General features: G+C 40.5%; 1 protein-coding gene across 6 annotated transcripts in view; it reads left to right on the top strand.

The window, feature by feature from the left end:
- The window catches only part of Astn2 (astrotactin 2), a 975,380-nt gene that overhangs the window by 268,005 nt on the left and 695,250 nt on the right, over positions 1-12,125 (top strand).

The raw sequence follows: 12,125 nt of genomic DNA, 5'->3' as shown, positions 1-12,125 counted from the left end.
GTTTTCACACCTCATAAACCTACTTGGCTTCGAGTAGGTCATTTTTCTTCAGACCCAATATGACTTCATTTCTTCATTTATTCTAAGTATCTTTATGTCACCTAACCTTCATAACTATCTATTTTATGCTTCACAGTTTTCATAAGCAGGCCACTACTATAAGACAATTGGGCAGGCTTTCATTTTGAAGCAGTATTTTGTTTTAAATGTTACATAGGGGTTATTTTCCTTTTTTTTTTCTAAAATTGGTCTTCAATTTATAATTTGTTTTGCCCTGGCAGGGCAGACAGAATTTCAGGTTGAGATTGTTAATGAACACACAGCAGTTTAGACAGACTATAGATGGATACTATCCCCTGCTAGGTACAAGAAGTCTCAGTATTCTAATGAATGAATCTAAGCAGAGCTCCTCAATGCAGGTAAAAAAGTATGTCCTGCCTTTCTTTTTTACAGTCTTGACTGTTGTCATGTCTCGCTGTCTCTCGTAACTATACTCTGTGTCTGACTCTGTTTCTCCTCTACACAGCAACCAGACTTTTTTTTTAATGTTTCGTTTATTCATTTATTTATCTTTTAATTTCATTTTCTTGGATACTTTATGTATTTACACTTCAAAAATTATCCCCTTTCCTCCCTCTTCCATACCCCTCCCCGTTGCTTCTATGAGGATGCTTCCCCTCCCACCCACACACTCCAACCACAACACCCTGGCATTACCTTACATTGGGTAAATGAGCCTTCATTGGACCAAGGACCAATCCTCCTATTGATGCTGAACAATGACATCCTCTGCTAGAGCCATGGGTCAATACATGTGTATCCATTGGTTGGTGTTATAGTCCCTGGGAGCTCTGGAGGTGGGAGGGTCTGGTTGGTTAATATTTTTCTTCTTCCTATCGGGTTGCAAACCCCTGAAACTCCTTCAGTCTTTTCTCTAACTCCTCCATTGGGGTCCCCTTGTTCAGTCCAATGGTTAATTGCAAGCATCCTCATCTGTATCAGTAGGGCTCTGGTAGAGCCTCTCAGGAGACACCCATATCTGGCTCCTGTCAGCAAGCATTTCTTGGCATCAGAAATAGTGACTGTGTTTGGTGTCTGCATATGGCATGGATCCCCAGGTGGTACAGTCCCTGGATGACCTTCTCTTCAGTCACTGCTCTACTCTTTATCCCTGTATTTCCTCCCATGAGTATTTTCTTCTCCCTTCTAAGAGGGACTGAAGCAAACAAATTTTGTTCTTCCTTCTTCTTGAGCTTCACATGATCTGTGAATTATTTTCTTAGGTATTCCAAGCTTTTGGACTAATATCCACTTATTAGTGAGTGCATACCATGTGTGTTGTTTTGTGACTGGGTTACCTCACTCAGGATGATATTTCTAGTTCCATCCATTTGTAAAAGAATTTCATGTAGTCATTGTTTTTAACACCTGAGTAGTACTCCATTGTGTAAATGTACCACATTTTCTGTATCCATTCTTCTGTTAAAGGACATCAGGGTTCTTTCCAGATTCTGGCTATTATAAATAAAGCTATGAACATAATGGAGCACATGCTCCATTGTTTTAGGTTGGAGCATCATTTGGATGTATGCCCAGGCTACTTCTTTTAAAATCCTAAGTCAGTTAAGTTAATATTTGTTTATGAACCTTGAGCAGTTTTCCATTCTTCTTGAAATACCATCAGAACTCTAAACTCTGAAGTAAGAATCATGATGATCTGCATCCTGCTGTCTTCCCTAATGTCATTTACTCTGATTTTCATTGTTTTCTATACAAACTGGTTGCTGTCACACTTCATGAACACAGCTAGCATATCCTTTCTTTAGAGCCTGGGAATTCTCTAACTCTTCTTGTTCATTGTTCTTTCTGCATCTTCAATTACCAACAGCTGCTTTCCTATCTGGTTCCTTCTCACCTTATGTCTCTCTGATCACTTTCTCCCATGTTAAGCAGTCAGATTTTTTTCTTCTTTTGGACTGGATACTATTTGTTACACTATCATATATACATATTCCATAAGAATATAGCATAAGATTGGTTCTTTTCTGTGCTTGCTTGTTGACTTTCTCTCTCAAATAAATGCTTCATGATTATAAACCTAATACGTACAAAGTATTTAACAAATGCTGGTTGAATATATGAACATCTGAAATCACTTGTAGTTTATATCTTTGGAATTGATGGTATGTAAAAGGTCCTTGATCACACTGATCTTCATAAAACGCTTCCCCCCCAACAGGAAGACTGAATGACACACGGCACATCAAACTAATGTCGTCAAGCATTACTTAAATAGTTCAGGAGCAGGGTGATGATGACCCTTGCCTCCATTAGCTCAGAATGCTGGAGAAGAAGAATAATGCATATACCAGCTGGTTAACACACTTTTGAGATGTCTTGACCTGGGAAAATGACTCAGTTGGTAAAGTATTTGCAGGCATGAAGATCTGGGTTCAGTTGCCCCACATCCATGTAAAATGCCAGGTGCATACCTGTTATCACAGCACTGGGGAGGCAGAGGCAAAAGTTTCCCTGGGCATTGTTGGGCAGCTAATTTTGCTGAATCAATGAACTCTATTCAGGCAGAGATTTGTCTCCCAAAATACAGTGGAAATGATAGAGGAAGACACTAGCTGTTTCCTTCTTATGTCCACATATGTGCAGGTCTTCACATGCATATACCCAAGAGCACGCACACATTTGGAGGGGTTAGAATTCCATAATCAAAATTCAGTACACACCCTCTTCTTGGAGATTTCTGTATTGCCTTTAATTCTGTTAAGACTGGAAAGCCTGCAGTACAAAAAGCAAGAATGCTTTGTTGAATTCACTGTCTGTGATGCCATCTTGCCTGCAGACTCTATTTTTCCCCTGGAACATTTATTCACATCTTGCCCAACAGAAGCAGCCTCAGAAACACAGCTTAGAAATGCTCCATTGCCCTGCACAGGCCATCAGAAAGCCTAAATACGATGGTGGTCTGACTCTACAGTCTTTCATTGTATTGTGCCCCCTCCTGGCCCAGAGTGAGAACACCTGGCCACTCTCTGCTTCATTAGGCTCCCTGACCAATGTGTTGTGCCCAGTCGTTTCCAGCAGATGGAATGGGTAGCTGAGGGCCAGTGTCATGGAATTCAGCACATGGCTAAAATCAGCTCAGATGATTCTATAGCTTGGCCTTTCTCCTAAGAGGCCTGGTAAATGCAAAGCTACACCACTGCTCATCAAACTGGGAAGGCAATTGGAGTAGGGTGGGGGTGCTTAATTTCTGCCTTCATATTTGTGACATGGTTTTGTGAGGTAGCTGTTAAGTAGCCACTCTCTAGTGTCCTGCAGGTTGTGGGAAGGAGGAGTTGAATTCAAATAAAGCAGAGGAAAGCTTCTCCAAATTTGAGCAAGAGTTTCTTGAGGCTCCTGCAGTTGAGAAGTTTTTTGTTTGTTTGTTAGTTGTTTGTTTGTTTTAAATATGGTTTGTCTCCATAAAAGGAATCAGATCCCATTACCTAGGATACAATTCACAGACCACATGACGCTCAAGAAGAAGGAAGACCAAAGTGGTAATGATTCAGTCTCTCCCAGAAGGGGGAACAAAATACTCAAAGGAGGAAATACAGAGACAAAGTGTGGAGCAGCGACTAAAGAAAAGGTCATTCAGAGACTGTCCCACCTGGGGATTTATCCCATAAACAGACACCAAACCTAGACACTAGATCCGATGCCAAGAACTGCTTGCTGGCTGGAGCCTGATATAGCTGTCACCTGAGAGGCTCTGCTAGAGCCTGACAAATACACAGGCTGATGCTCGCAGCCAACCATTGAACTGAGCACGGGTCCCCAATAGAGGAGTTAGAGAAAGAAATGAAGGAGCTAAAGGGGTTTGCAACCCATAGGAAGAACAACAACATCAATCAACCAGACTCTCTGGAGTGTCCAGGGACCAAACCACCAACCAAACAGTACACATGGAGTGACCCATGGTTCCAGCCACATATGTAGCACAGGATGGTCCTGTGGGGCATCAATGGGAGGAGAGGCCCTGGGTCCTGTGAAGGCTTGATGCGCCAGTATAGGGGAATGCCAGTGCAGGGAGGCAGGAGGGAGTGGGTGGGTGCATAGAGGAGCACCCTCATAGAAGCAGGGGGAGGGGCTGGTGTAGGTGGTTTGTAGAGGAGAAACCAAATAAGGGGATAACATTTGAAATGTAAATAAAGAAAACAGTCAATAAAAGTGTTATTTGTCTATCAAAAATAAGACTTTCGATTAGAAAGTTGATTCTTTATTGTCTTGCAGGATGGTCCTTATTAAGTAAGTAAAATTGTGCATAATCTCTGTTTCCAATCTTCGAACTTGAGTTATTAATACTAGGCTCACGTGTAGGCGGGAAATGATATCCAAGAGACACTTGGCCCAGAGCTGGGCACACAACCCTTATAAAGAATGGTCGGGCCACTTCGATACATGCTTACTCTCTAGAAGCTTACAACGAGTCCTTATTTCTGGACCACAGCCTCTGTCTTATGCAGCACATTCTTACCTAACTGGGATTCCTGCAGCAACCTCTCTTTTAGCCTTATCCCTGACAAACTTGTCTTCTACCGTGATCGCTAGAATGATCTTTTGAGAACACACTATATATGGCCACATCACCTCTCTTCCTAAAGCAATGTCCTTACTCTGTCACCTACAATGAGGACTGATTTGGGTCTTTGCATGAACTACTGTTAAGGTAGTTGAGCATAAATGCATACTAAAAGATCAGCCCTTATACTCAAATAATGTAATTATGAAGTCTAAATTTCTTGCTCCATCTTTTTTTAAACTATTTTATATTTTTATATTTCAAATGTTATCTCCATGCCTGGTTTCCCCTCTGTAAAGCCTCTATCCCATCCTCTCTCCCCCCCGTAGTATTCCCCTACACTGGGACATTGAACCTTCATAGGATCAAGGGTCAGATAAAGCCATCCTCTGCTTGAAGGAGCTGAAGGAATTTGCAACCCCATAGGAAGATAACAATATCAACCAACCAAATCTCCCAGAGCTTCCAGTGACTAAACTACTAACCAAAGAATACACATGGAGGGACCCATGGCTCCAGCTGCACATGTAGCAGAGGATGGCCCCTTATCTTCTTCCATATTTTAAAAGCATTTCACTGATAAAATGAAATGGCACTTGCCAACAAGCTTACCAACCCTCATTCCATAGTCAGAACCCACAAGTTGTCCTCTAACATCCATACGTGCACTGTGGCTGCCATGACATTCGTGTGTGTAAACACACACACACACACACACACAGGATTTGATTTTACTGCTGATTTGAGTTTGAGCTCAAATCTTCAGATAATATAATCTTTAGATATATCCCAAGGACAACAACCAAGATTCATGGTCAGCAGTGGTATCTCTTCAATGTGTTTTTGTAGAATTAAACCATGCAAAATGAAGCACTTAGCATAGTAGCACATAGCAAAGCACAAGATTCACACTGAATATGTGGTCTATAATTTTTGTCATTTGTTACTATCTGTCTTGCCATTCATATTACTTTGCTTTAGTCATGTTGTAGTCAGCTCAATTGCCACATGGGAATATATTTACATATATTCAAAGTCAAGAGCCTAGAGAGTGAAGGGAACTCGTTTTAAAAGAGGTTAAAGCTACCCTTGCTTCATGCAGAAACTAAGAGGAAAGACCCACAACCAAACATTAAGCAGAGCTTGTGGAATCCAGAAGAAGAAGGGTGGGAAGGTTTCTAGAAGCAGTGTGTTTGGGACATCATGAAAATATGGCTAACAGGGTCAACTAGCCAGGGTTAGAGAAGTTCACAGAGACTGAACTGACAATCAGGGAGCCTGTATGGATCTGATCTAGGTCCATTGCTTACAGTTGTGATTGTAGAACTTGGTGTTTTTATGGGAGTCCTAATAGTAGGAGCAGAGGCTGTCTCTGACTTTTTAGCCTCCTTCTGAGACCCCTTTATTTCTACTAGGTTTCCTAGTCTAGCCTTGACATGAAGATAAATGGCTTGACTATTGTAACTTGTTATGACATATTTGATTGATATATCGGGGGATATGCTCTTTTATGAAGGGAAACAGAGGATAAGTGAATCTGGGGGAGTGGGAATGTCAGAAAGTGCTGGGAGGAGAGGAAGGAAGATAAACTGAGGTCAAAATATTACAGCTAGCCCTGGCCTTCCACATTGTTTCTTTAGAGGCAAGACTCCACCCTCACTCTGACTCTGTTCTAGGTTACTGCTCCCTATAGCTAATGCTGGCCCACTCTTCTTTGACCCAATATTAGGTCAATACTAACCCCAATCTTCGTGGAAGAGCAGCCCCTCTTCACCTTCAAACTTTAACTGAGGAGTTTTTTCCGAGAGACACATCCTCATATCATTCCCTTCCTCCGGGAGATCCAGTGTTGTCCCTAGTCCCTCACACTTGTGGAACTTTTCTTGCCTCATTATTCATTCTAAAGGGAGGTGGGCACATCTGTCACCTTCTTCAACTTTTATGGTCCTGTAAAGGAAAGCACAAACTTTTATACTTTCAGTAGCATATATGTGTAGCAAATGATTTGCCTAGGATATCATTTTACTGCATGTAAAAATGAATGAATTGCAAGAGAGATGGATGGACATATTAATGGGTTAAGAAATGAAGGAATTGAGGAAATTCATGGAATGCAAAGATTACAAAGAATCTATTGAGAATTTAATGTATTCTAGGCATAACGCCGTCATATATTATCTCATTTAAAAGCATACAGAAAACCCATGCCTGTTATCCCCACTTAAGAAAGCAAAAGAAATCCAAGTTGAAAATCTTTAATGATTTGTCAGAGATTACCCAACCAATACATGGTAGGGCTGTGAATTCATAGCACACACTTAAATTACAAGATGACTTGAGTTCTGCTCTTAGCTACCCTGGCTATGATCTTTGAGCTGTGAAACTATGTCAGCTTTGCCTAGAAAGTACATGGAAGTATATGTTATTTCCCTTGCATTGGCAAGTTTTATTCTGTGTCGTCTGAGCTGCTGTGAGAGTGCTAGGAGCTACAGTGTTTTATATCCTTGTTCGAGACTTCATAGAGCCAGGAGATCCCACATTTAGGCTTTTTATGACTCTAAAGAGTTCAGAAGTTCTGATACTATTCCTGCTTTGTATATTTTAAGCCATTCACTCATTCTTTTCAGAATTCTATACATATATAAGATGTATCATCGATACCTTTGTCCATCAACAGTAATCATTTACTAAACCGAAGCCCAGAATCAGACATATACAGCCACAGTGAATATATGATATTAGAGGTCGGTGTGAAACATTAACCCACATAGAATAATTAAGAGAGCTTCATGGAGAAAAAAATCCTCAGAAGATGTCTTGATATTAACCAGGGAGTAGGCTTGGAAGGGATTTCTGGATGGAAAAGTAAAAGGCATCTGTAAATCACATGGGAGTGGAGATATGCATGGCCTTGTGGGAATATCTGGAAGGCACTCTGAGCCAAACAGATGCTGGAAGCATAAAGTGCCTTCTCTTCCTCCAGGATCATGTCCTAGAGTTCACTCCCATCCTTCCCAGCCTCATGGTATAGAGAACATGCAGATTCTGTTTCCTTCCATTTTCCTTGCATATAACCTCTAGTGTGGTCTTTTATCTTGGTGAACTGACCCTAGGGTACAGGCTTATGTAAAGGCACATATATTCTTCCTTTTTTATTAGTAAGTGGCTATAAATTATTCACTTAGTTGGAATAAAATAGCCAGAAACATTAATGACTTTAAATTAGTGGTCTTAATGGGTTGTAGCTCTGCTTATAAATATTGAACAAGCAGGTCCAGGGTCTGTCTTTGTTTCTATGGTGGCCGTCATACTTTGAATGAAATTTTTTTAGACATCATAGCAATTTTCCATTCCTGTCAAGTATTCACCTGTGCAGTTCGGGGGAGACCATAAAGTCATTGTTGAAGCTTGGAAAGAGCATGTATGACATTGGTCTGACAAAAATTGAAAAGGTTTCATGAGAAACTGTCCCCTTTGACAAGGGTGAATTTGTCCATGCATCATGAAGATGGCGTTAGTGTTAAAATTATAGATAATAGCAGATTAGTTAGAATGACAAATAGGCCTTGGCTACCTGGAGTCCATGCTGAAATAGTTCTCTCTTTCCTTACCTTCGTGCTATTTTTGCAGCTCTGTTTTTTTTTTCCTTCCTCAATTGCCTGCACCACTCAGCTTGCTTTTGTATCGAATTAGGAAACAAACAAACCCCTAAAGACCATTTTTGAAGTCGTTCTAACATTTTTTTCCAAAATTGAAGTCATGGACACTTCTTCTAACTTTTTATCCTGCCCTTCCCGAGTTTCACGAACTATTTGTCATGTTATTAGAGTAATTTATGGCCACTTCATATCTTCTTCTGCCTTAATGAGTCCGCCCAAGTGCAGCAACTGTTTTTAGGCAGTGCTGGAGTTCCCACAGACCAACCTCATTCCTAACAAACAGCAGATGCTCAATTAACGTTTGATAAATCATCAGATTATTAATCAGGATGACTGCATCCTTTGTGTTAAGAGCTCCTCCTCTCCATGCTGTAATGTTCCCATTTCTGCAGCTCTAGGATTCTGGGGTTTCTCCATCCTGAGAGACGTGGATCTGTTTTCCAGCTTCATCACTAACTTGCATAACTTTGAAAATGACTTATGTACAAATTGTCCATTACCTAGTGTGCTAACCATACAATCATTTGATCACGTATAGAGAGGCTGGAGGATTAGAGTATACGTAAAGTACTCAGGGAGCCACGCTGAACATAACAAGTTCCTAATAAATCTGTGTTGTTGCTAATTTAGAAAGCTAAGGTGATGGGCTAGAGAACTTCAACCAATAATAACCTTCTACTCAAAGTGCCTTGGATTGTAAATGTGATTGGAAAGCACTGCTATTGACCCAACTTAGTAGTTGTAATAAACCTCTGATTTGAGGCTAACCCTGCCCTCTTTGCAGTGGGTATGTGGCAGAGTTGCTGACTATATTCAGGGTTCCATCTCCGGAGTCAGAAAATGTGGTGCATCTGTCATGCTCTTGTAAAGGCAGCTGTGAATTAGCTGCACTCTAGACTCAGAATCTCAGAACTTGCAAAAAGAAAAGATGTGATGTATCATGCATCTTTAATGATGAAACCTTCCCACCAGGTCTCTGGTTTCCCCCTGTTGACCCCAGATGTCATTCTGAATGTACAGCCAGCACCTCTACCATCCTGGTGATCCCCAGTTGTGTCTGAATCAGGGGTAAGAGACTTAAATGGAAGTCACAGCACACAGCGACCTCCATAAATCTTTGCTAGTATGTCTTTCAAAGAAGTTTGCTTTCCTGAAAGTGTATGTCACCTACAGGCAATGTCACTTGTCCATCTGAAATGTGTCAGCAAGCTCTCAGTCAGTTCCACACAGTCTGCCTATTGTAAGACAATTACAAGGGGGGTTAGCAGGTGCCTGAAGACCAGCCCTTGGGAAAACCTAAAGACAGGAACTCAAGGGCACATTTTTCATTAGAATGAGATGATGATGTGTCACTTAGCTTTTCATATAATAAAACACCCTGAAACTCAGTGTCCTTAATCAGAAGCCATTTATTTAGTACTTACTTCAAGCCAAGTATCTGGGCTTGTCTAAGCTGGACAGTCCAGGTCTGAGTGGGCAAGACAACTGACCTTAGTTCACATTAGTAGCTGTTTATCGAGCTCTCTGGGCGTGTTCACCTACTATAGGGTTCCATAAATATATCTCCAAGTTTTCTTATCCAATGTCCTTTTGGGTGTAGAAATTACGAGAGGAGATTCTTGTCTCTGACAGAAATGAGCACATCTAAGAATGGGATTCAAGTCTCTGAACTTTCAAATTAGATTGCCTCTTTTCATGGCTTTTGAGCATGTAGAAACATGTAGGCCACCTGACTCACATTACTGCTGTCTGTTGAATTTTGATAAAGCACATAGTTAGATGTTAGCAGCTACTGCTAGTTTAGAATTCAGTGGTAATCAAATGGGTAAATGGGTGAGACTATTACAGAGAGTACTTTTGCATTCTCCTATGTTTGAAGTAGACACAGTTAAACATATTGAGGCAATGTCATGGAATGCCTGAGACATTAGCCATTTTCAAGCTGTGCTCCAAATAGATACTTAAAGCAAGGCATGAGGAGTTGTTGCTGAGCATTTGGGGTCCTTCTACCAAGGTATAGCTATGTTATCCTTATATATTAGGCATCGCCACTTTTATAAAACTCTTAATCCTAATTTCACATGAATATACATTATATATATATTACTTATATATCATTGTAATGGATTGACTATGAAATTTCTTCCATGGACTCAAGGCTTTGAACATTTAGTCTCCCACTAGTGGCTCTGTTTGTGAAGCTGCGGGACTCTAAGGAAGTGAGACTCACCTCGAGGAATCAGATGTCTGAGAATTGGGTGGTGGTTCAAACCATGGGGTGACTGTCCAGCATTGCAGCTAACTTCATTCTGTCTATTTCTAGACTTACCCACATGTGAGCAAGCAATCTCTTGTCACTGCTGCCATGCATTCCTTGCTATCATGAACAGCACCCTCACTCCGTGAGGCAAAATAACTATTTCTCCCCTTAAATTCATTCTGATGTTCCCTGGGAAGTAGCTAATACCAAAATCTGCTACTTGAAGTTGGATTATTGTCAATGCTATAAGAAACTGACTATGTGTGTCTCTGGCTTTGGGAATACGAGAGAAATGCTTGCTAAGACTTTAGACTTTCATTCTAAAGAAGCCCTAGCATGTAATATGTTCAGCATTATGTGGAAGAGCAGAGTACTGACATGAATATGAACAGCAAGGACCACACGTATGAGGTTCCTTGTGTTTCAAAGGGGAACGAGAATTCTAGCAAGAACTGAATTAGCAACCTTTCATGTTAAAGTCTGCCCAAGAATCTGATATGCGTTCTGCTGAGAGGACAAACTTTCCCATTCCTGTGCCGAACAAAAAGTAAGAAATAATCCTAATAACTTTTCAAAAGCTTATTCGAATAGAACATATGTTTCTTTCTTTTTTTTTTTGGTTCTTTTTTTTTTTTTTTTTTTGGAGCTGGGGACCGAACCCAGGGCCTTGTGCTTCCTAGGCAAGTGCTCTACCACTGAGCTAAATCCCCAACCCCACATATGTTTCTTATTTTATTTATGTACATGCACAATCATACAATGGGTAAAAAGCAACACAAATTCACTTCAAAATGAAGGAAAGGGCCTAAAGCTCTAAGGGATGAGATTACAGAACAAACTCTGGGATTAAAAGTTGATACCATGGTGAATCCAGATGATCATAGAGTGGAGAATACAGAAAGGAAAATAAGAGATGATAAGATAAGAATAGTCCTACAGTTCCAGGAAACATAATATGTACAGTTGAAGTACTAAATCAGAGACAGATTGTGGTAAACAAAATTGAGCTATCTTCTCTTTTCCAAAGGTCCACCTAAAGCATAAAGGTAAAAAATCTGACAGTGAAGTCTTACCTAGGGTTACTATTGTTGCTTGAGGAAGACAGGAAGACAAGTTATACTTGGCTTATAGGTCCACATCCCTGTTCATCATCAAAGGAAATTAGGGCAGGAACTCAAGCAGAAAATGTATGGAGACAGGAGCTAATGCAGAGGCCATGGAGTGATGCTGCTTACTTGCTCTTTCTGGCTTGCTCAGCCAGCATTGTTACAGAACCTGCTACCAGGGGTAGCACTCCCACAGTGGACTGACCCTCCCATATCAATAACTAATTAAGAAAAAGCCTTACTGGTTGCAGTTCAATCTTATGAAGACATTTTCTCAGTTGAGGTTTTCTTCCCAAACAACTCTAGTTTTTGTCAAGTTGACAGAAAACTAGTCAGCGAAGTAGAGAAAAACTGAGTGCATATCATACATTGCTAATAAAAGAAGACATTTAAGGAAGTACACATATACAACACAATGTACTTTTCAACGACTAGATACAGAAAAATAATAATCTTTTAGGAATAAAGAGAATCATCAATATATCACAGAAGAAACTGTTTATCAAAGTGAAAGGGAAAGT

Source organism: Rattus norvegicus, chromosome 5 (genome assembly GCF_021556685.1).
Source record: "Rattus norvegicus strain SHRSP/BbbUtx chromosome 5, alternate assembly SHRSP_T2T, whole genome shotgun sequence".
Classification (NCBI taxonomy): domain Eukaryota; kingdom Metazoa; phylum Chordata; class Mammalia; order Rodentia; family Muridae; genus Rattus; species Rattus norvegicus.
This window is presented reverse-complemented; position numbering and strand designations above follow the sequence as displayed.